General features: G+C 43.5%; 1 pseudogene; it reads left to right on the forward strand.

Annotated features, from left to right (window-relative positions):
• Nucleotides 1-995: 995 nt before the first annotated feature.
• Nucleotides 996-1,275, forward strand: LOC117709091 (pancreatic progenitor cell differentiation and proliferation factor pseudogene; annotated as a pseudogene).
• The last annotated feature ends 5,566 nt before the right edge of the window (nt 1,276-6,841 follow it).

Raw genomic sequence — 6,841 nt, forward strand, 5'->3', positions numbered from 1 at the left:
AATGATCTCCAACTTGACAGCTTGCCACACTGACCAAATGCTGCCACCAGGAATAGAGACTTCAAGGTGGCAAAGAGCAGATGCAAAATACCTGAGGTGAGAGACAACACAGCTCTTCCTAGTGATTAGAGGCATATCACAGGTGCTGAACAATGTACAGAGCATCACAAGGTGGTCCCGAGGCCACAAGGGAAGAGTGGAGGGGAAAGCATGCAGAAGGGGAAAGCAGGCAGAGATCTGTTTTGAGCTCTTGGCATGGGAGTGAGAGAAGGTGCCCAGACAGGAGATAGTAGGGTTTAGTTCTAAGTGAAATACCTAGGACAAGGTCAGATAGACTCCAGGAACCTCCAAACCCACGTTCAGAGAAGCAGTTCTCCAAGTGTAGCCTCCAAACAGCTGCACCAATGTCCACTGGGAACTTGTGAGAATTAGCTGGTGATCTGCCTAGGCATGCTGACTCTTTTGTTTGTTTGTTTGTTTTGTTTTTTTTTTCGAGACAGGGTTTCTCTGTGTAACCCTGGCTGTCCTGGAACTCACTCTGTAGACCAGGCTGGCCTCGAACTCAGAAATCCGCCTGCCTCTGCCTCCCAAGTGCTGGGATTAAAGGCGTGCCACCACCGCCCGGCGGCATGCTGACTCTTATGCTTCGGTTTCTGCAGCTCTCAGGGCAGTCTGATTCAGAGGGTGATGCGCCAGCGCTGGGCTTATAGACCTGTGGTAAAGCAATCAACCAAAGAAAGCCTGGGTTCAGTTCTCAGTATAAAAACAAACAAACAAACAACAACAAAACACGGGACAGGTGTGAGTCTGTTGCCATGTAGGAAAGCAACTAAGTACATGCCTGTGCATAGCCTGCGTGGGTCCTTGAGTAGCGGTGTGTCGTGGGTTATCCTTGCAAATTGGCTCCACAGCCTAGTGCCCCAGGAGTTGCCAACCATAACCTTTCACCGAAGCCTTCAAGAACTGGTCTTCTCCAAGTGCCTCAGCCCTGAAGCATGGTAGCCATCCCTTCTAGCTGCTCACTGTGGCTACCCATGACTACTGTTAGAGACGTCTGGGCTCCTTGTCCAACAACAGCTCCAGCGGAAGTGCAGAGTACCCGGGGGATGCCGTGGCCCATTCCTCAGAATCTTCCCAAGACTGACCTGGGCCATGGGTGGGCTAGCTTCTTTTTTGAGAAATCCACTCTCCCATTCATGGCCACAGTGTTGGAGTCTCCTGAGCACTCAGCAGAATCCCCTCAGGCCTCCAGAAGCCCGATCACCTGAAGCCTGACTCCTGAAACCATGAAGATGCAGACTGAAGAGACACCAGCAGGAGCTGGAGAGAGCCCCCTCTTGGTTCACAGCACTGAACTTTCCTGACCCCATAACTGTGTCTTGCACAAAGCAGAAAAATAAACCCACAGCAGCTATCAAAAGCAAAAAAACCATGGGACGCTCTGGAGCAGTTGACCACAGAGACGATAAGACCGGAAGGTAAACAAGGGTCTCTAAGCTCAGGGGCCCGCTCTGACTAAGGCTCTCCCAGAGCCAGAGAGAAAGCGCTGTCAATTACTGAGCAACATAACACAAAAGCCATCCAGGAACAAGACTTGAACTTCCTATTTTTCTCTCGAAGGATGTATTTGATAACATAAAACCTTAATCTTTCTATGTGGTAAGATTTCTCAGCAAAAATTTCAAAACACAGCAGAGGTGGTGATAATAGTTGTTACTCTCCGTTTAACAGGAATTTAAAAATGCAAACTACTCATAATATGCAAATAAGTCAATAAAAAAAACAGTAGAAAACTGGATGAAAGGCTTGTACACAAAAAGGACAAGGTTCACAAAAAGAAAAGGGAAGGGACAGAAGTGGAAAGCTAGTCACAATGGCCACCAAGGAAATGTAAATAGAACTGGGAACTGCTGGGTGTGGTGGCACACGCTTTTGATTCTAGCACTAGTAGAAGCAAGGCAACTGGATCTCTGTGAGTTCGAGGCCCATTTGGTCTACATAGAGTTTCAGACCAGCCAGGACTACATAGTGACACCCTATGTGAGCGGCTGTGACTAGGGACTATCTAGACACAATATTGTTTAAAACTGAGCTCTCCTGGGAAACGAGGGGTCGGGGGTGTCAGAAGAGGCCTGGGAACAAGGAATAATCAATCACACAGTTTAGGAAAGGAGTTGACCCTGGATTACCTTTCAGAGTAAGCTTTATTGGAAAGAGAGATTTTGGAGATGGGGCAGGGCATGCTGGAGACGAGAGGCTGGACAGCTCTGGAGAAGAGGATCATACCAGATATCGTGATGCTTTCCTGAAGGGAGAGAGTCCAGAGAATCTGCGAGACAGCGGCCACATTTAACGTGGCAGGGAGCCTGAAGGAAAGAGCCTCAAATCCCACAAACCGAGGGGGTTTCTGACTCAGATTTACAGAGGGGTAGCAGGAAGTTCCACACCACGTGACTTAGAAGCCAACGGAGCAGCAGGCAGTAGGTGGGACTACAAACTTAGAGGGGAGCGGCTGGGCTTATTTTTCCATTGAGCTCTGTCACATGGAACAGACTGCAGTGAGGCCCAGCCTGTCCCCAGCTGCTGCCTATGACTTTTCAGAATGACTGATTTTAAGATGGCAGGTCTGTGATCTAACCTGTGACAGCCCCAGAGCAAGACATGGCCACCTCAAGCAGTCACAGAGTAGGATGGGCCAGATGCTGACAAGTCAAAAACGTCCAGGCAGTGGGAGGTTCAGCTTGGGCAGTGAGTGCATAGCTCTCAGAGCTGACTTCACAGTTCAGAAAGCCCCATCTTGAGATCAGCAGGTGGATCAACCGTTGGAGCCATGGGGTTTTCGACATCGAGTTTAAGAACTCTGAGGCTGGTCAGGTGACAAGAAGGCCCATCTCTCCAGCAGGCTGTCTAAACGCTTCTGGGGTTTAGAAGTGCACAAACAGGTCTGCCTGTCCAGCACTGTCTTTCTCTATACCTTCGAAGCATGCTGGAATTAGAACACTCGTTAGAACCTTAGCCAGTACAAAGGATAGCAAACTGGCTTCTCGGGAGGGAGGAAGAACCTGCTTCATCCAGCAGACTGAAAAGCCAAGTGTGTCCAGCAGAGGCCTCTGCTGTGCCAAAAAGAGAACCTCCTGAAGTGAAGACAGTGCTGGTGGACACTGCAGAACAGGCTCAGCAGCCAGGGCATAGGAAAGACAGTTCACAAGGGCAACTGACCACGTCTCTGTCTGTCTACCTGGAGGATGGGATTTTAGAAGACCCAGAAACAAACGCTCCAAAATTCATTTTTCTTTGCCCCCTATGTTTCTCTTGTTTCTTTATGCTACACTTTTACAAACTTTGACTCTTAGGGGGTGGGAAGAGAGGCATTTTATTGATTGTCCAATCAAATGTATGTTCTCTCTCACTCTTCACAACCCCCCCCATCCTCTTTCATTCATTCTAGATATTCACACATAGAAATAGAACCCCCATTTCTTCATCTGTACAAATATTGAGTCAAAATGGATAAAGACTTTAACGGAAGACCCCAAATTCAGAAACTGCCACAGGAAAACTTGGGGGACCCTTGAGATTCTGCTAAGAGTAGAAGAGGTTTTCCTGGGAACAACTCCCGAAGTTCAGGAAATAATCTTGAGAACTAATGAACAAGATCGTCTAAAATTTAAAAGTTTCTGCACCACAATGCCAAGAGTCACCAGGGTAAAGTGGGAGTCTATAAAACCAGAGATCTGCAACTGTACATTGAAGGGGGGTTGACACCCAGAATTGATGGATACTACTCTGAATTAAATACCATCACCACAAAAATTATCAAACAAATCATCCAACCAATAAATGGCCAAGCCCCTCGCTTGGTCCTTGTGGCTGGGGCAGACACCTAGCTGGTCTTGCTCCTGTGAAGACACCATATCCTGAGACATTCTAGAGGACCCACTCTACTCAGGGCAGGGAACACCTAATTGGTCTGCTTCCATGAAGATACCATATTCTGAGCCATCCTAGAGGAACCACTGCACTCGAAGCAGCAGGATTTCAGGATCCCAGAGGCGGCCTGAGTCCCAGGAGTTCTTCCAACCAGGAGCTCAGGATCACAGGATCACAGAGACATCTGGACTCTGAGGAGTTCTGACACAAGCAAGATAACTGGAAAGATAGGCTCCAGACAGAGACAATGAGTGCAGGTAGCACTAGAGTTAACCAGATGGCAAAAGGCAAGTGCAAGAACATAAGCATCAGAACCAAAGTTATTTGGCATCATGAGAACCCAATTCTCCCACCATAGCAAGCCCTGGACACCCCATCACACCGGAAAAGCAGGATTTGGAATTAAAATCACTTCTCATGACAATGATAGACGACTTTAAGAAGGACATAAATAACTCCCTTAAAGAAGTACAGGAGAACACAGGTAAACAGGTAGAAGTTTTGTGTTTTTTTTTTTTTTAAGAGGAAACATAAAAATCCCTTAAAGAACTGCAAGAAAACACAACCAAACAGGTGAAGGAATTAAACAAAACCATCCAGGAAAACCATCTAAAAATGGAAGTAAAAATGCAAAACGCAAAAAGCTCCTAACCCAAAACATCTAGGAAACCCAGGACACAGTGAAAAGACCAAACCTAAGGATAATAGGTATAGATAAGAGTAAAGATTCCCAAATTAAGGGCCAGTAAATATCTTCAACAAAAGTATAGAGAAAAACTTCCCTAACCTAAAGAAAGAGATGTCCGTGAACATACAAGAAGCCTACAGAACTCCAAATAGACTAGACCAGAAAAGAAATTCCTCCTGTCACATAATAATCAAAACACCAAGTGTTTTTTAAACAAAGAAAGAATATTAAATGCAGTAAGGGAAAAAGGTCAAGTAACATATAAAGGCAGACCTATAAGAATTACACCAGACTTCTCACCAGAGACTATAAAAGCCAGAAGATCCTGGACTGATATCATACAGACCCTAAGAGAACACAAATTCCAGCCCAGACTACTATACCCAGCAAAACTCTCAATCACTATTGATGGAGAAACCAAGATATTCTATGACAAAACCAAATTTGCACACTATCTTTTCACAAATCCAGCACTTCAAAGGATAATTGATGAAAAAACTCTAACACAAGGAGGGAAACTACAACCTAGAAAAAGCAAGGAAGTAATCTTCCAACAACCCCAAAAGAAGATAGCTACACAAACATAATTCCACCTCATAACAAAAATAACAGGAAGCAACAATCATTTTCCTTAATATCCCTTAACATCAATGGACTCAACTCTCCAATAAAAAAACATAGACTATCAGACTGGATACATAAACAGGACCCAGAATTTTGCTGCATACAGGAAATGCACCTCAGTAACAAAGACAGACACTACATCAGAGTAAAAAGATGGACAAAAATTTTCAAAGCAAATGGCCCCAAGAAACAAGCTGGAGTAGCCATTCTAGTATAAAATAAAATCGACTTTCAACCAAAAGTAATCCAAAAAGATAAGGAAGGATACTTCATACTTATCAAAGGAAAAATCTATCAAGGTGAACTTTCAATTCTGAACATCTATGCTCCAAATGCAAGGGCACCCACATACATAAAAGAAATTTTACTAAAGCTCAAAGCACACATTGCACCTCACACAATAATAGTGGGGGATTTCAACACCTCACTCTCAGCAATGAACAGATCATGGAAACAGAAACTAAACAGAGACACAGTGAAATTAACAAAAGTTATGAACCAAATGGATTTAACAGATATCTATAGAACATTTTATCCTAAAACAAAAGAAAGTACCTTTTTATCAGCACCTCATGGTACCTTCTCCAAAATAGACCATATAATTGGTCACAAAACAGGCCTCAACAGATACAAAAAGATTAAAATAATCCCTTGCATCCTATCAGATCACCACGGACTAAGGCTGGTTTTTGATAATGACAAAAACAATGGAAAGCCCACATACACGTGGAAACTGAACAAAGCTCTACTCAATGATGACTTGGTCAAGGGAGAATTAAAAAAAGAAATTAAAGACTTTTTAGAATTTAATGAAAATGAGGACACATCATACCAAAACTTGTGGGACTCCATGAAAGCAGTACTATGAGAAAAACTCATAGCTCTAAGTGCTCACAAAAAGAAACTGGAGAAAGCATGCACTAACAACTTGACAACACACCTGAAAGCTCCAGAATAAAAAGAGGCAAATACACCCAAGAGGAGTAGATGGCAAGAAATAATCAAACTCAGGGATGAAATCAACCAAGTAGAAATAGAAAGAACTATTCAAAGTATCAACAAAACCAGGAGCTGGTTCTTTAAGAAAATCAACAAGATAGATAAACCCTTAGCCAGACTAACCAGAGGGCACAGAGACAGTATCCAAATTAATAAAATCAGAACTGAAAAGGGAGACATAACAACAGAAACTGAGGAAATTTTTAAAAAAATCAGATCCTACTACAAGGCTTATACTCAACAAAACTGGAAAATCTGTTTGAAATGGACAATTTTCTAGACAGATACCAGGTACCAAAGTTAAATCAGAAGCAAATAAATAGTCCCATAACCCCTAAAGAAATAGCAGCAATCATTAAGAGTCTCCCCACCAAAAAAAAAAAAAGCCCAGGACCAGATGATTTTAGTGCAGAATTCTGTCAGACATTCTAGGAAGACCTAATACCAATTCTCTTCAAACTATTCCACAGAATAGAAACAGAAGGAACACTATCCAATTAATTCATTCTATGAAGCTACAACCACACTCATACCTAAGCCTCATAAAGACCCAACAAAGGAAGAGAACTTCAGACCAATCTCCCTTATGAATATTGATGC

The sequence above is a fragment of the Arvicanthis niloticus genome, chromosome 1, assembly GCF_011762505.2.
Source record: "Arvicanthis niloticus isolate mArvNil1 chromosome 1, mArvNil1.pat.X, whole genome shotgun sequence".
Taxonomy (NCBI): Eukaryota; Metazoa; Chordata; class Mammalia; order Rodentia; family Muridae; genus Arvicanthis; species Arvicanthis niloticus.